The 18,549-nt window shown below is 37.1% G+C and overlaps 1 pseudogene; it reads right to left on the bottom strand.

Annotated features, from left to right (window-relative positions):
- Window positions 1-18,549, bottom strand: part of LOC103129515 (glutamate receptor ionotropic, kainate 2-like) — a 293,278-nt pseudogene that overhangs the window by 80,195 nt on the left and 194,534 nt on the right.

The following is an 18,549-nucleotide window of genomic DNA, read 5'->3' as shown; positions in this document are numbered from 1 at the left end:
AAAATATATATATTTTCAGATGCTTAGGCTACTATTGACAGCATAATTCAGATTATTAAATTACATTTCTGCCAATAGAAATGTAATATAATGGTACCGATGGTACCATTATATTACCGATTACATTGACTTGCTATATCTACATTATGCTTGCTGAGGATGTTGATTTCAATCCAGCCCACAAATTAGTTCATTAAAAAATTAAATCAGTAAGATGTAACCATTAAGCTTTTCAGGTGACCAGCAGCATTGAACAGCCTTTGTTTGTCTGCTATTCATTTACTACCACATTTCTTTTAACCCAGCTGTACCTGAGAGGAAGTTTACTACTGCACTACTCAACAGACTAAGGCAGTGGTGTCAAACTCCATTCCTCAAGGGCCAGAGTCCTGCAACCTTTAGATGTGTCCCTTGTTATACACATCTAAATTCATTGGCTAAACTACCTTACCAGCATGCAGTCTTATTAGCAAAGCAGTCTTGGTGCAACATTAGAGCTTGCACATTTCTGAGTTCTTCAGCCTGTTGGCACATCAGGAACAGTCAGGTAGCTTGCATGCCAGTGGTGCTTGGGGTCCTCACATACAGTCTAATAGATGGACACATTTATAGCAAGATAATAAGCTATTAGACTATTAGATATGAGGACATAAATTTCTACCAGCTTGCTGGCTATATAGATAGGCAGACCCTATATAGATAGGCAGACCCTATATAGAAAGGCAGACTCCTAGAGCCTGTTGAGTATTTTAGTTGTTAACTCTTGTGTCCCTGAGGTCCCTGGATACCACTGGGATGAAAGAAATGTATCTAGTTTGGTCAAAAGGTGTGGGAAAAATGTGTATTATATTTGGTTTAACAACCTATAATGACCTCTGTGTTGATCAGAGAAACAAACTTGAAACCTGTTTTAAATGAAAGCCAAGAGTGTCCCCTTTAAGATGATACCAAACACTGTATTATAGGCTTTTGACAAATGCTCATACCATGAGCCTAAACCAGACATACACCAGTCTCAAAAAAACAGAATTTTTCCAAAGGGGTTGTTTACTTCATGAGATGATAACTATGACTCAGCTGCCATTTTGGAAGGGCTATCATACCAAAATATTAACTAGAGACATGTATCTTTTCAAAAAATATCTTTATAGACTTTGACACCCTGAAACAAAAAAAATGGTATTACAATTTACAACTATTACAATTTACAAAAAAATTGTAATAGTTTGAAGAGGCTGTAAAGCATTACACCATATAGCCTCATGCATAATTTATTATTTTCAATGTTTTCTTAACAGGTGGGTTTAGTTGGTGTTTGTGTACAAGCTTTGAGGAAAATATATTTACTGCATAAAGAAACATATCTGAATGGGTAGAGAGAATGTGTGTGTGTTTTAACATTTCTCACTTTGTAAGGCCCATTTTCCCCAACACATACTAATGAGGACCAAAGCCCAGGCCACATAAGAAAAAGTGCTGTTGAGTTAGGGATTAGGTTTAGGGCTAAAGTGTGACTTGTGTTTAGGTACTGAAAACTGTTAAATGTAGGACAAGGCCTATGGTACAAAATGGGATTCAATGTAACGTCCTTAGGAAGATATATATTGTATGAGGGTGAGTGAGAGAGTGTGAGTGTTTGAGGCTATTGAAATAAGGTGAACCTATAGAGGGATTATCAGTCAACATCACGTTGCGTCAGCAGCCACACTACTGCACATGTCATCTTCAGAAGGCAGGCAAGAATACTTTATTCTAACTATTTAAACTATTTACAATTTGGTTAAAAATAATTTACAACTTGCAGCTAATACAGATCATCTTTCTTCAACCAGTGAGTTAGATACTCATTGGTGCAACTCCCACACGCAGCTTTGCACCATCTGATGTCAGAAGTTTTAATTTTAGCACAGTGTCATTGAACCTTACATTTTAGGAAAACCCTATTCAACTTTACTGCTCACTATGTATATATTTGTCTTATTTAGAGGGACTTGACATATCAATAGCCAATGATCTTATCCTAAAGAAATTGCTTCAATATTGCTTGCAAGTAATGTCCGATGTTTGAAAAAATGTTCTCGTTATTTATTGACTCACCTGTATTTAGTGCTTATGGGTCATTAAGATGTATATCATTCACTAATGTCAGTTTGGCAGAATAACTTATTTTATCACTCTGTGAAAAAATGTTGTAGTACACTGACAACACACCAACTAATGTTAAAACAGCAAGATAAATGTGGGTAACCATGTTAACCAGTAAGTGTTTAAAGGCCGAATGGCTCTTTCTGAGGTCAAGTTGAACTGTGTTTATAACTGGTTTATAACTGTTGAGAAGGTGAAACAAGGGATTTTTCCCATTCACTAAGACAGAAAGCTGATAAAGAGAGCAAATAATACAAGGTTAAGAACTCTGTGCTATGCTCCTTTGGTGAGTCTCTATTTGCATTTCTACTTCTCATCAAACTTTTCTCTCACAGTCCCTAGAGTGAACTGACTAGTAGAGGAGGGAAGAGATGATAAACTAAGTGCAGCTGCTGCACAGTGGAACAGAGCAGGAAATGCAGGCCATAACACACTCTGTTCTCAGAAATTCTACAAAGTTCTGAAGGCTTTTGTGAGGTCTCGTTAGTAAACTAATCTTTTTTGTGTTTCTACTCAACTGTATACAGAAAACTTTATTTAATTTCCCTTTGGGATCATTAAAATATTTTTGAATTGTATTGTATAGATTTTGTCTTGACTTTCCACAAAAGTAATGGCATCTGTAATGAGGCAGTCTTTTGTTGTCTCTACAGCCTTTATAACATCTCACAGCTCATCCCAAAGAGTAACTTTGTCCCCAAATCCCAAAGTAGGTGAAAATGAAGCTTGATGGATCCAGAGCAGGGCCGAAGAGCAGAAAGAAAAGGAAAATGTTAAAACATCTGTTGATTGTAATCCAAAGTCTTTCTGTCCGGCTCTCTCACAACACAGCCAGACAGAGATTTAAAGAGGAGCATCAAAAGCAAATGAGGTGGATTAGCAGTGCTTGCCAACAACTGATAATATCATCCAGGAGATGCTACTGTGAAATCTTGTCTCTGCTGCCTAGAAATTAAGCTTTTAGCATGTCATGACAGTCATTACATTGTCATGACATGCTGAAGTCTTCGGTCAGGGGTCTCTTCAGATTTGTTGCAAGGCTGCTTTCAGAGAACCTTCCTGCCCACAACATCACAACAAGTCTTTGAAGATATGTTGATTATATGAGTTATGTGATATGCATTTAATTTATTTTGGAATAAAGTATTTTTGAAATTAATATGAATAATTTGAAATTGATTTAGGTTAGTGAAACTTTATGCAGGGGCACCACCAGGAATCTTGGGCCCCATGGCAAAAAATTAAGTTGCCCCAAGCATTCATTCTCATTAGAGTGTAATAGTTAAGTGGAATGAATGCATGTCTTTATCTGGTTTGAAATAAAGTGTTACTACAATTAAAGTTACCCAACATCACCATCAACGACCCACTGTGCCCCTGTTTTTACCCAAATAAAAAGAAAAGATCAAAGTAACAAACAGGATTGGACTAGAACTTGACATTTTCTTAGCATGTTCCGTTGCAAGCACAGCTAGTAGACAGTTCAAACTGGAACATGTTACCATCCTTTGGTTCCTTATCCTCAGAAACCTCAGCAGAAAATGAACCACAGCCAGTTTGGAGAGGTCGGGTCCAAACAGTACCTGGTTGGGGCTGACTGTCATGTACCCAAGGTAACGTCAAGACCAAACAGCACGTCCCACAGATTTCTGGGGGAATAGCAAGCCACCACACAGGGGAGCCTCTCTACATTGTAGATCAATTAATGCTTGTCCAGCCTATTTCCACAACCTTCTGCTTCTCAAACATAGCTTCTTAACCAATTAGGTCAAAGTTTTCATTTAATTTAATCACTACTGTGAATAAAATAGAAATGCTGTGGCATTAGTATGGATGTAACGCCACAGCTAAAACATATATCCACATCACTATTGCAGAATTGGATTAATGCAGAACATTATTGTAATTCTAACTTTAATTATTCCTTTACTGTTGATGGAGAGCGGTTGCACAATATTGCATCACTAATACACTCGTGGAACATGTTCACAGTGATTTTAGTTAGGAATCATGTGATGATTTTAATAACCTCTATAAATGTTTGCAAATCTTCACCTAGGAGCCTGGGCCCTAGACCCAGGGCCACAAGTGGTTCTTTGGACTTTTCATAATGGCTCTTAATAACTTTGACTAAAAATGACAAATAACCAATTTCTGTTTTTAAATATAGGTTTAACAGAAAATGCACATTTTAGTAGTTTTAACATTTTTTTCATGGAGCAATTGCATTGAATGAAATTGATCAAAATTACATTAAAAATACTTTTATATGTATTTTTCTTGTCATTAGGTTGGTAACTCTGCATTTATTTATTTTTACATATTTTCCACAAATATCACCCTCCCATTGTAGAAAATGTATCCGTCTTTTTGCAAAAGTGTTACTTTTTCTTATTTTAATGTAATCAAAAAGAAAAATTAAAATAGCACAAAATTAAAATGATGGTTCTTTAAAAATGACATTTTTCCTAGAGTAGATAGTTATCAGAAATTATTAGCATTGTTGTATTTATTTCCCCCCAAGAGATATAACATTTGCAGCTCTAAACGACTTATTTTGCATGACTGAGGGTAAAACTGGCTCCTTGGACAGCAGAAGTCCAACGAGCCAGTTGCTCATTTTGACAAATGAGCAACTGGTTTTTGATATCTAAGTAAGATACCTTGCCTAGCTATAATAAAACAAACAAAAAAATCCTTTAATTAAGCCAGAATTATGTGTAGCTGTTTCAGTAGCCTGAAAAGCAGTAGTAAAAAAATGAGTGAAAAATTATTATTATTATTATTATTATTATTATTATTATTATTATACTCAAGCAATATAATTCTTTTCAAGTGCCTCATACAAGAAGTAAGAAACGCTTACCTAAACATTTACAGAACACATTTAAAATCATTATTACAGTATTGTTACAGGTCTGATTATTATAACCTGTCAGATTAGTAACTTCCTTTACTGAACTCTCAGATTTGCTGCTGATTCTTAATATATTGAAACTACTTTGAATCAAATACAATTTGAAAGAATGCCACATTTGACAAAGATTCATGCCCTGTAATTTGTATGATTACTTGCCCAGTACATCGTAAACCGTTCTGTTTTAAGATAGCAAATAGTTGAGGCGATATTTGTTCATATCTTTGTTTAGAAAGCTGTGTCACATTCTCAGTCACCTTCATCCATTTGATCCCACTCCAATACTCTGTACACACTCTGTATAATACTTTGTGTATGTGCACTTACCTGACTGTGTGGCTTAGGATAGATAGGGAAGTGAAAGGAAAGAGGTAATTCTAAGTCAAAGTCAAATGCAGTTGGGAAACATGCAGCAGCACCATACCAATTTATTGTTTGCATTACTTTCATTCCACTTAATCCGTTTTGCTGGACAACCTATAGAGCATCTAACTACATGCACAGAGGCCCCCATGCATGATCATGGGCCTGTTTCAGAGAATGCTTGACCCCCAGCAAAAAAGTGGGACATGTTCTAGAAAAGGAGGAGCAGGCAGAGGCGTCTACCTTGCTGCATGAGAGCTCCAACTCCGAACCAGAAACTATTAAGCAGCGTGAAATTGTTTTCCACTACATCAGAGTCAGGGTTGCAGGGATGGGGGTTATACCACTCGTAGGGACTAAACCTGTGATGATTAACAGAGAGCACACAAACAATGTTCAGTGTAGCTGCACCAACAACTGGACATGTACTGTATGGTAAAAGAGAGTAGGTATAGCCATTCCATCTAGGGAAAAATAAAGACAAAATATTGGTTAGCTAGTTAAAAATACACTTCTATGCTTTTATGTAAATACAGCAAAAAATAAAAAATAAAAAAAAATACAGAGTTTATTAAATTGACTATAATCTGATTAACATTCACACTTGTAGTATAGAAGGAGTTTCAGGTTTGGGCATGTGCTATGTTGACATCTATTTTTTACCACCAGATTCACTGTTTGAATCTGGTGGTAAAATAAAATCTCAAAATATGGCAAAAGACTTAATCTTATGCTGTGTTGTGCCAAAATCAGACAAGAAAACATTAGACTTCTGCTGAATGGAAATGAATAAAATTGATACATTTTTCATAACAGACAATACCATGTTGTGTTTGGTGAAAGCCAAACTCCTAATACATAATACCAAATCTCAAACATGGTATTCAAAGCTTTAAGATTTGGGGTCTGTTTGTATGGTTTTCAGCTAAAAAAGTCAATCCTATTTCCCTTTGAGAGGCAAATAACACAAAGGTAAAAACTGAAGCCATCTGTCAAACAGCTGAAGCCTGGAGTTTGGTGATTCAACAGGACAATGATCCCAAAACCTGCAACAGAGGAGCTGAAAAAGAAAAAAAACAGGAAATTGTAATGACCCAGTTATCTTCCATTACAATGAAAATGTTGTCATTTTCATTATAATGAAAACCGTTTGTCAACCTTATTGAACCGATTCAGCAGTCTGAAGGACAGTAGTCCAAAATTTAATGACAGGAATGTGAGAAATATACATGTACATATAAAGATGATTGACTTAAGTCATTGCTGATTAAGGTGGTTCTACTGTATAAACAACAGAGCTATGGCAAAGGACTGCATTATACTGATTTTAATGTTCCTAATCTTTGTCACCCTTTTTAATGGCCTAAAGGGAACAGAAGATGTTGGACTTCTACAAAGAGCCTCCAAAAACTGCATCCTCATCTGAATCTCTCAGGTGTTTTCAATACAAATAACAAAAGTGATTGAGGAGTGGCTTCGAATTAGAACTATTCAGATTCTAAAAGTAGCTCCTCATGTGGGCATGCTCATATCAAAGGCAATTCCCTCAGCAATTTAATCGATGGCTTCTGAAAATAACCCCATTGTCAGCTGAGAAAAGAACTAATAATCCCTATAATCTTGGAGGAACATTAATATTCAGCAGATGAAACGGTTCATTCCCATCGTGCCCACACTGGCTCTGGTGCTGCCTCTCACTCAGCCCACTTCTCAAGCAGAGAGATTTCTCATTTATTCATGTTAAATAAAAGCGACATTACATTAGTAAAGGTTGATTGGTCTACAATTAAACAACCTGACCTGATTTGAGTTGTACTACTTTAGAGGGAGGTGAGGGTGAGAGAGACCCGTCTTAATTCAAGCTGCTTAACAAACTCTAAGGTTTATCCAATCAAATTGCCATGCATTATGTAGACTCAGTGTGGGCCATGTTATTCTAATGCAAATGAAAAGTTAAACCCTTAAGTGAATGACCTTTTTTTATTTGCATGGAGGCTAAGGAAGATCAAAGTTTTTTTTTTATTTTTTTTTTTACATAGTACTGTGATTAAATTTTTTATTCAAGGCTCTACATGAAGATATATGACTGTGTTGATCAAATGGCAGAAACTTGTCTGTATCCTGTCATTGACAAATGGGCAATGACATTATAATGTAGTTAGAGGAGGTGTCCCTTTTGACCTCTGCTTCACTTAGAGGATATTGTGTGGTGTAGCTCCAAGGACCTTTGAATGCCCTCTTGATTTGAGCTTTAAAAGAATGATTGGCCTTAAATGAATCTGTCTGCTCTTTCAAATTTCCTCAGATTTGCTTGCTTGTCAATTTGCCATGCCAGATTGAGTTCAGGAAAACTGCAACCTTACAGTGGTACATGGATCTTCTCTGGAAGCAACACAAGGAGCCAAACACTATTCAGCAAGTATAGAGGTGATATGCTTGATTACATGCATGACTGAAGTTCTGCTTCTGGTGATTAGGTCAGCAGATGCTAAACCAATGCCGCCTACAGGAGACCAGTAAGTTTAACCTGTTTCTCATGGAAGCACTGCTTGGCCTATTTTCTGTCAGTTTGATCCAATTACCCTGCCCTTACACTATCTCATGTCATCAGTTCTGAGGAGCGGGATGGCGTTGGGGGGACATTGAGCAAGGTCAATACATAGATAAGAAGAGACAAAACGAGACAATTCACCTGCAGTTCAGAATCATTGTGAGTGTTTTATCTTTCTATGTGGGCCTAGTGAAAATCCTTCGATGACACTCTTGATAACGCCAATGTCAGAGCAATGAATCAACACTTACAATGCTTCTGTCAGAGGATGATGGATTTTATATATTGACACCTGAACTTCAAGTGTTATAAATTCTTCCGCAGAATGTGGTAGAATTTCACACTTTAAAACTACAACTAGGAGATCTAGTTTTAGTCCCTGGTAAGGCTTATTAAAGGGTTCTGGAGAGGAGGGTCCGTCGGATAGTCGAACCTCGGATTTAGGAAGAGCAGTGTAGTTTCCGTCCCAGTCGTGGAAACCGCTGTGTCACATTCTCAGTCACCTTCATCCATTTGATCCCACAGATTCCCTCCCATTCAATGAGGAGAAACCTTTCCAGGGAACTAAATTAAAGCTGATGGCCATAGAAGCCTTGTAATCACTCTTGGTGTCTATTTGCTGTAAAGACAAAGGGGAGTCGAGGAGCAGATGTGTGCCAGAATACCTTAGGATGATTTCTTAATAGCTTTATAAATCCATTCATGCATCACAGGCTACCAGCAGCACTGACAGGCTGCTACCAGCAGCCTGTCAGTGCAGTTGACGGTCCAGTTGGACCAGCTTTACACTCTCAGCAGGGTCCTGGAAGGTGTGTGGGAGTTCGCCCAACTAGTCTACATGTGCTTTGTAGACTTAGAGAAGGCATTTGACTGTGTCCCTTAGGGAACCCTGTGGGGGTACTCTGCAGGAGATAATCAAAGGGTCTGAGTTGCAGACTGTTAGGTCCCTGTATGACCAGTGTCATGCCTGACTTACTGTCAGACTCAATTCCAGTAAGAGTTGGACTCTACCGAGGCTGTCCTTTGTCACAGATGTTGTTCATAAAGTTTCTGGACAGAATTTCCAGGCGCAGCCTAGGTGTTGAAGGGGATCCATTTTGTTGACCTTGGGGTTGCGTTTCTGCTTTCTGCAGATGATGTGGTCCTATTGGCTTTATCAGGTTGTGATCTACAGCTTTCACAGCCGAGTATGAAGGCGCAGGGATGAGGATTAGTGCCTCCAAATTTCAGGCCATGGTCTTGAGTTGGAAAAAGGTAGAGCGAGTTGTTAGGTCTTTGTTATCCACACATAGCCAGATATCTGATAAACTGAATAGATTTTTATGCAATTTGGCCTTTAATCCACATGTAACTTCTGTTTAATAGCACTAAAAAAGGTTGATAAAACCTCTGGCTCAAGTGAAGATTTGCGAATACTAATATTTTCATTTGCGTGTAGACAAATTAAAAGACAAATGACCTCTAAACTGGAGATTTAGAGGTCAGTGCATTACAGTCTGGAACAAATAATGTCATATGTGACCATTGTTATTGTTTGACCATGTAGTGGAAGAAAGATGCCTGCTATCAGAGAGGTGCTAATTTTACTTTGTTGCATTTAATTGTTTTTTTATAAACTCTTTCTCCTTTGCAATTTTTTTGAGTTTACAAAGGAGAAAGAGTTTGGAGGTCAGCTGTTTTATACCAGCTATCTCTCCCAATGTGGAGGCACAATGCAGTTTAATGTCCACATGTGTCCACATACTTTCTATTACATGATTCTCAATTGATACTGTCTTGTGTTTTATAAACTTTATATTTTAACACGGTATTTAAAAGTAGCTCAACCTCTTTGTCTGTCCACACACAAAGTAATGTCCTGGTGGCATGTTTAATTCCTAACAGGAAGTTGTGGTTGTTTTGGAGGATTATGCTTTGCTAATATAGTTTTTATCTTTGCTCTACACTGCTCCCTATGGGTTTGGCATGTTTAAAGCAACGCTACGTGGTGTAATTCAACGGGTTTGTGTAGATTAACACTTTTCTTAAACTGATCAGGTGTGGACAAGATTATTTTATAGAAATGAATATTTCTGCTACATCGTTTTAAAAACACCTGACTATGTATGAACTAGGCCTAAGACATATAGCCTAGTGTGTTAGACACATAATGATAAGTAAATGTTATACAGCATGATAGGTTTATTGTCCACTTCAAATTGATCTTAGGTATGAGCGGATGTCTGTGTTTGGCTGCTTGTTCTGTATGTCTCTGTGTTGCCCTTTAATGAACTGACCACTCTACAATGAGCACCAAACACCAAACACCCTGTAAGGATGAGCAAGTATAGACAATGATGGATGGGTGGATTTAAATGACTATATATTTCAAAATCTAAATAATATTGTGAAAAATTTGGATAGTGAGAGATTCAGAGAGGTCTGTTAAAAGGCTGAGCCATTATATGTGTACAACGTATATGAATGTCTTTTTTAATTCATTTGATGCCTATGAAAAAGGATCAGAGTTGAAGCACATTCTCAAGCCCTGAAAGGCACATAATAATCAGATTTTATTACAACAAAGTTTTAACAATGTAGTAAGGGTGCACACTACTCACTAATTGTGTAACAAATAACTCCCTGATCTCTATTGTTGTTTTCTTAAAATTCTCTGCAGGTAAAGATTCAGAATATCTGATTCCCTAAACCTAATAACTATACAATGAACAGACGTCAGCAGAGCTTTGATGTCCACTTCCACCACATCAGCAACAGAAAACAGCAATAGAAACAATATTCCCCACTAACCCTGATATCAATGATGAGAAATAGACCATGTGGTGAGTAATCATTCAGCTGTGCATCAATGTGGAAGAAGCCCACAAATAAAAGAAAAGGGGATGATTTAACTCCTACACTACTGACTACTGCCTTTAGCTTGGTAGTGGTCACACTGACATAAACAAAACACTCACCCAGCACAGCACAAAGACAAACCACATAGATAACGTGTAATGTGTACAGAAACATGTAGTGAATAAAAGAAAATCTACTTTTGCTTGTGAGCTTTAAACCAGTCATTATGGTTTGGTTCTAAAAATTATGTTGGAATAACTGATTCATTAAATAAGTTATTTAATGAATAACTCCAATTCCTTTCTTGCAGCTCTTGGAGAGCTGGAAGAAAGGAATTGGAGCTCTCCACCATGAAATCGTGAAACAACAGAACATAAGATCACAATGTTTGGGTTTGAAAGGAACATTGCTTTGTAGAAAAAGCTCACAATTAAATACCTATCAATTGTGTGGACAACATGGCCTAAACCTTATTTAATTAATCTAAAATAAAAATATTATCTGTAAAAATGTTAAGGTAAATATAGTCCAGTTCATCTAATGCTGGATAAAAACCAACATCTAACCAGGAGAATCCAAATAAGCATATATAGTTTTATAAAGTTAAATAAATTTACAAAAATCCAGAGATCTTAAATTTCATCATGGAGGGAAGTAGAATCACTTGTCTCTGTTCACAAAGACTTCTCCCATCTGGACATTTTGTGGATTTGTGCTACCCATAATGCAAAGACATGCAACTATTGCCCAGCATGCATTTGTGTACACAGGAGAATAGAAGGTAAGCTGAAGGGGAAAATAATACACTTACCCAAATACTCTAATGGTGATAATAATTACAGATGGGTGCATATTCTGAGCCAACTTAGGTGACAGTTGCTGCTTTACATTCTCTTGCATGATCATAATGCCAGTAACATCAAAAATATGTGTGTGTGTGTTAACAGTAGAACTGTTGGCTTCATGCTGCAAGAAAGCCCTGTGGCCCAACAGTTTTAGGGTTAACAGGACTTTCTTTTCTCTTCTACTCTTCACCAAGATTCAAACTGCCAAAGTAGAGGCAATTTCCCAACCCTGCAAGTCCTTTTAGAAAAAGACTTGCAGAATGCTACAAAAACATACAACAAGCACCCAAGATGTATTATATTCTTTTTAAAAAATATAGTCTTGATTTTAGCTACACCTCCACAAAAACAGTTTGAATGACTCACTCAAAAACAAAGAGAATCATGGAGAACACTATGCGCCTGACAATGTCAAATCAGAACTCATTGAGTCTTTAGTGATTCAAATGTGCTTATTTTTCCCACTGTCTTTTAATATAAAGCACAGTTGAAATTATTTTCTGAACAACTGAATACACCTGCTTGATTTTATGATTAGGGGCTACAGAAGAAGATTACATATAAAACTCTCTACAAAAGAAGAACCGACTATAAAGTCTTCACCACAATCTAAGCCAGTAGGAAACAACATTCCTCTTTTGATTCCAGGATTTTCAAATCAAAGAATTTAAAAAATGAACTGATTCAGAGATCTGGAGTTTACATTCAGTCAACTTGAGCATGAGTGAACTTGTACGGTATACAGAATACCTTCTATAATCCACACACAGCATATACTTTCATGTATTTTTAAATCTATAGTACAAAGAAGACCAGGCCTTTACTGTCAAAAAACTTGATGGCTACAAAAAGGGTGTTGTTTATTAGCAAATGATATTTGGCCAACTACTAGAGGATCTTCCTGTTTATATCTCAGTATGAATGAATGATTTTACCCAGTTCACCAAGAAGTTTTTTTGAGCCTACCTGATTTACAATTTTGAAATCAAGACTTAAAATATTATTCAAAAAGTCTAATTTTAGCAATTGGTATACATTCCTCTCCCTTGTTAGCTAAAAATAGCAATTTCCTCAAGTACAGGTAACAGGCAGTGTTAACATATTTATCATGCCGAACCTTAGAGCTAAAATGCCAACTAATAAGTCTGGTGACAAAAATACTCCTGAGTCAGAGTCATACTGTATTTGAAGGAAGGTGAAGAAAACAAGAGAATAGAAAAGACAACATGAAGTCTAAGACACCAGGGACAGTGGAGGAAAGGTGGGAGAGGGACTGCCACCATTACATCACGCTTGACTCATTTCACACACTTATGCACACACACTATATGAGCACACAAGCTATGTCCAACTCTCCCAGACACATAAATATGGAGTGAAAATAGCTTCAAATAAATAAAACTAATGAATTCTGAAGTCTTTTTAAACAAAATTGCTTTTCAAGTTCCAGTTTTTTGTAGAAAGAGAGAAAAAAAGAGAAACAATAAATCATGCCAATGGAAATAATTGAGTTTGTTTTAATTTATCATCTGATTAATTGATTTATTGATTATTCTGAAAGGCCTATGTGTGAACATTAGACTAAATCCTTAAGTATGTTGAGAAGTCAACATAAATGACGTACCTTTCATTTTGTTCTGGTGAATAAAGTCTAGCTGCAGATGATGTTCCTGCAGGTTCAGATCTACCTTCATTACTGCTGAAGCAACAAAATACGGTTTCAGTGTTAAAACTAGATCAACCTGGGTTAAAGTTAAGACTGAAGACAGACTATCAAACTGTGCTCAGTGTGACACTAAAAATCCACGGAGATGCGAAGAGCTAAAGTAGCATAGCTGACATAAACTTTAGCTCCCGCTAACAGAAACATGAGGAGGGCAGAGTATCAAGATACCAGACATACAAAACGTAAGCTGAAATCATTTATAATTACTCCATGTCTCATTATAATCGGAGGGCAAAGCCTGCAGGTTTAGCTCCTACTTACTTCAGAGGACAGACCACCGACATAAATACATAGACGCCTCATGGAGCAGGTCGGCCCGTTGCTGCGATACGTAACAGCGTCCGCCATATTGAATTTGGAATATGTGCCAATAAGCTAATACAAGTAAATGGACCGAACTTCACAAATTGCCGTTCTGCAAAGTATTTTAAATTAATACCTGTAATTGACTCATTTTCTCACACACATTAATATATTTGGTAAACAAAGAAATAACTAAAGACAGAGTTTCTAACTTTTGATGTGATTATTTAATTGTTTTCTGAATAAAGAGCACAATGTTTTTATTTGATATAAATTATTCTGATAATTTTTATATTAACATTGATGAACAGACACTTACAGTGTTTAATTAAATAACATATTTACATAATTCCATAATTTAATGTACATTTAATGTTTCAAGACAACAAATTATTTTCTTGTATTTATTTTTTATACATTATTGAGAAATGACTTTTTATTTATAAATCAGTCATTATCAAACAATAAACTACACATTTTTCTTACTTTTTTCCTGAGAAAAATATTTATTACAGTACATCAACTCTGCTATTGACAGCAAAGAGTGAAAATAATTCTAACAGAGTAAATTATTTTTATTTCATTATATAAGCTACATTAATACAATAATACTTCAGATTGAGAATTTAAAAAATACACAAAAGTGAAAGAATAAAACATTTATTATACTGGGAACACTGGCCACAGGCTTCAGTCTGCTGGTCACACTGGGAGAACTCAATGACTTCTGAGACGTCCTGGTTCACAGGCTAAAGCCAAGGATAAAAGAGAAATTATCCAAAATGTAATAGAAAAAAAACATACGTTTCCTTCACATTCATAAAAAGACATTTTCAGCATGTTGGGCTCTGACTCGTAGCATCTTTATAGCTAAATACCGACATGGTGAAGCTGAGCTGGAAACAGAAGAACAGCAGCTCCAGCTCTGATCCTGACTGATCTTTCCTCACAAAATCCCCTGATCTTCAATGCACTTCTCCTCTAACAGCGGCTTTACATCAGCTCTCATTAGAAAACAGTATGAAAACGTTAGCTGCTACGCTAACAATCAGCGGTTACTTCGGCCCAATTTAGCTACATATTTCTCGGTTGTTTAGAAGCGAATTTCTGGCTGCAAAGTAAAGTAATTCTGATCTTTCATCCTTACCTGTAAAATGTATTGCCAATGAATCCAGTTTGTTTTGTAAAACGGTTGAAACAAGTCCTCACAGGACAGGACTTAAGGAGCTCCGATCCTCTGCTGCCACATAGAAGATGGCGGACGGTGTTAAGTACAACTCAGCGCTCCATGAGGCATCTACGTATTGATGTCTATGGGACAGACCACCGGGACGCTCCGTCTTGCTTCTGGGTTTGCCTGGCTATTTTTCCGGCCAGCGAACCATTCCGCCACCCAGTGGTCGTTTTTCAGACCACTTAGTCTCCTGTACCGCTCAAAAATGCACAATATGTCTGTACAGTACATAATTTTAGGATATTATAAGGAAGTGCTGAGATATTCCGTTTTCCACCGAACTAACATATTTGCCACTTCGGTACAAGCACAGTGAGAAACGTCAGACGATAAAAACACTAGACTCAGAGCAAAACTCAGATGACCCAGCTTTTACTAGCATGTAAACGCACCATCTACACACAAATCTGGGAGCTTCCCGGAAGCGTGAAATGAGTCTCAAAAATACTTACGCACTCATTTCCGGATCTGTGTGTAAATGGAGTTTTGTGTGTACCAGGCAGTGACGTGCGGTGAGGTTCACTGCTGGTGAGGCACTGACTTATGACTTAGACACCATGCATGTATTGGATGTACGGAAATTTCACGCAGGCATACAACACTGGAGGGCAAAAAGACTAACCTTTTACATGTCATCCATAGCCGCGTTAACTCAGTGAAACTTAGAAATGTAGGTATTGATTTCGTGCTATGATCCACAGCAAAGTGATCTGTATTCGTCAAGCTACGCAGACTCGCTGCCATAGCAACTGACAACAATGCCACTTCATGTTTTAGGATTTAACACCAAAAAACATTCAAGAATTTATTTTGCACACAGAACAGAACATTTAGTCTGTTGTTGTAGTATGTTTTAGGCTTAATGTTTAATTAATAAATAATTGCTGTGGTAGATTAGCTACCGCTTCTACTTAACTGAATTATTTAGACATACAAACTGCCCACAAAACGCACATAAAAAAACATCTTATTGCTGTCTTACCTTTACGTATCAATGAAATCCATGCACTGCTAATTCTGCACAAAAATATCCATTCATCCAAAGCCAAGTCTATCCTCGGCATGTCTTTTCTACTCCGTTTGAGAATCATCAAACTGTCTCGAAGCAAAACTTTCAGTTCGGTGTTGGTCTTCCTTTAGTTATNTGGTAGATTAGCTACCGCTTCTACTTAACTGAATTATTTAGACATACAAACTGCCCACAAAACACACATTTCATAAACAAAAACATCTTATTGCTGTCTTACCTTTACGTATCAATGAAATCCATGCACCGCTAATTCTGTACAAAAATATCCGTTCATCCAAAGCCAAGTCTATCACCGGCATGTCTTTTCTACTCCGTTTGAGAATCATCAAACTGTCTCGAAGCAAAACTTTCAGCTCCGGTGTTGGTCTTCCTTTAGTTATTATCTCCTGCTTCAATTGAAAATCTACTTTAGAAAACTGTTTAATTGTAGAAATGTAGTCTTTAATATTGACGTCGGAAGAGAGGAAAAAACAAATATATCGCTGCACTTTACTTATTTACTGTATGGCTAGCTCCATGGCTTGCTCACTGTGTCTTACTCTGCAGTCCTCCGCACACAAAACACGATAAAAACACAGTTGGTGACAAAAAAACCCCCACTGTACATTATATACATACGCGAAATTATGGAAAATCAGTCCATATATTAAATGTTTTCTAGCCATTTTATTGCCGGCGTACAGACAGGACGAACATGCTTCCATAGAATTGCAGCCAGTGCAGTTTGCGAGAGGTTGATCAATCCCAGGTGAGGCTCAGCTCACTGCTGCCTCACCGGCTTCGCTTCTGAGCATTTGAATGGGAAAATGCGAAAATAATAAGAATCGGTTAAGCAAAGTAAAAAATAGATACTTTATAGTTCAAACCACAAGGTGAAAATAGCAATATAAATGGTTTTATTATTATATATTATTTTTCCATGATTAGGTGACCTGACCGCACGTCACTGGTACCAGGTGACTTATGTGTACTTTTTCAACATGTATAGGTGTAGGAGAAGGTTTATTTTATTTTTAAGGTTTACAAATCCAGTATTACACACGCAAAAATCTTTTTACGGACGCACAAATCCTTTTACACACGCACAGATATGTTGAGACTATTTTCACTCCATACATAAAACCCTGAGATTGTTGAGAGTTCTGCAGTATCTCTGCTCAGGACCCCAGCACCTGTGGCTACCTGAATATTGTTGGCACCTCTATTTATTGGTTATCCCAAAACCTACAGTGATCTGGAAGAAGACATTTCATCTGTAAAACATGTATGTGAGTGGAACATGGAGACCATCTTAGTGGCTCATCACAGTTTGACATTGAAAACATGTAAGAGTGATCATATTGAGCCTAAAGTTTATTGAGCCTAAACTTTGATTAATTTCACCACTGTCACGGAGGACTATCATTAAAAATGTTCAAAGTCAGATGGAATGCATCATTGATGGAAACTAGACATGTAGACTCTGTGTGGAACTACAACCACTCAAAGTGACATGTTACCTGGCTATGACAAACAGCACACAACTGACACCCAAGTAAGCCAGCAGAATATACATCCAGATATCAGGTGAGAGTGGGTTGAGGAAGGAGAAGACCCCAGGGTTGGTCCCGTTGGGCTTGCGGAACAGTATACTTATACCCAGCGTCATGAAGGGCTTGGAGAAGTCAATAACTTTCTCACGCACATATGTGATGGCGAGGGGAGCCACTGCCAGATCAGCTCTCTGTCAACAGCAAAAAGAAACATGAAAAAGGATATGGTTTAAGTTACAGGTACAGAAAGCATTTAGAGGCAATTAAATTAAGACATATTTCTTTCACAATTTAAAATGTCTAAAAGCACTTTGCAAGAAATTTAAAACCCTCTTTTTCTTCTTTTTATTCATACTCTCACTGTTTCACTAACATTTTTCTTTTTCTGAAATCCTAAAATTTGTTATTTGTTTTTATGTTTTTCTCTTTATTTAATTTTTTCCCCCATCATATTTTCAAATATGATGAAAGTTGCAGTGTTGGCTGTCAATAAACCTAGCATGGCCTGGAAATTCCTAATTAACAATATTCTCTACATAGGAATGTGGTTTAAAGGTGACATAACATGTAAAATCCACTTTTTTAGCCCTTTAATACATTTTTGTGTACTTTGAGTGTCTAGGAGTGTCTATTGTTGTAGCATTAATATTTTAATAGGCATCTAACATACCTAAACTATGCTCCATATTTTAGGTAGTTATTATGGATGGAGAGAGTGTAAATACACTAATAACACCAATGATACATTAATTTGAATGTGTGGTTCAGCAGGTTTGTCGTCTTCATTCTGAGTCAGACTCTGGCTCCAACGTGTATGGATGCTGGATGGTCCAGATAATAATAATATATAATGCATTTTGGAATTGTGGTGGGATGGTGTTCCACCCTCCCCCACTCTGGGCACCAGGTGCAGCTAGGAGCGCACCGTTGATTGGTGGGCGGGGCAGGTGCCTTTATAGTTGGGCAGGCCGCTGCAAGGTGCGTGTGTTAGGATGGATTGCAGAGGTTCGTCCTCTGAGAAGTTTAATTTGTTCTGATTCAAGTTCATCGTTATATTCAATTAAA

The sequence above is a fragment of the Poecilia formosa genome, unplaced genomic scaffold (assembly GCF_000485575.1).
Source record: "Poecilia formosa unplaced genomic scaffold, Poecilia_formosa-5.1.2 Scaffold552, whole genome shotgun sequence".
Taxonomy (NCBI): Eukaryota; Metazoa; Chordata; class Actinopteri; order Cyprinodontiformes; family Poeciliidae; genus Poecilia; species Poecilia formosa.
Note: the sequence above shows the minus strand (reverse complement) of the source record. Positions and strands in the feature narration are given on the sequence as shown.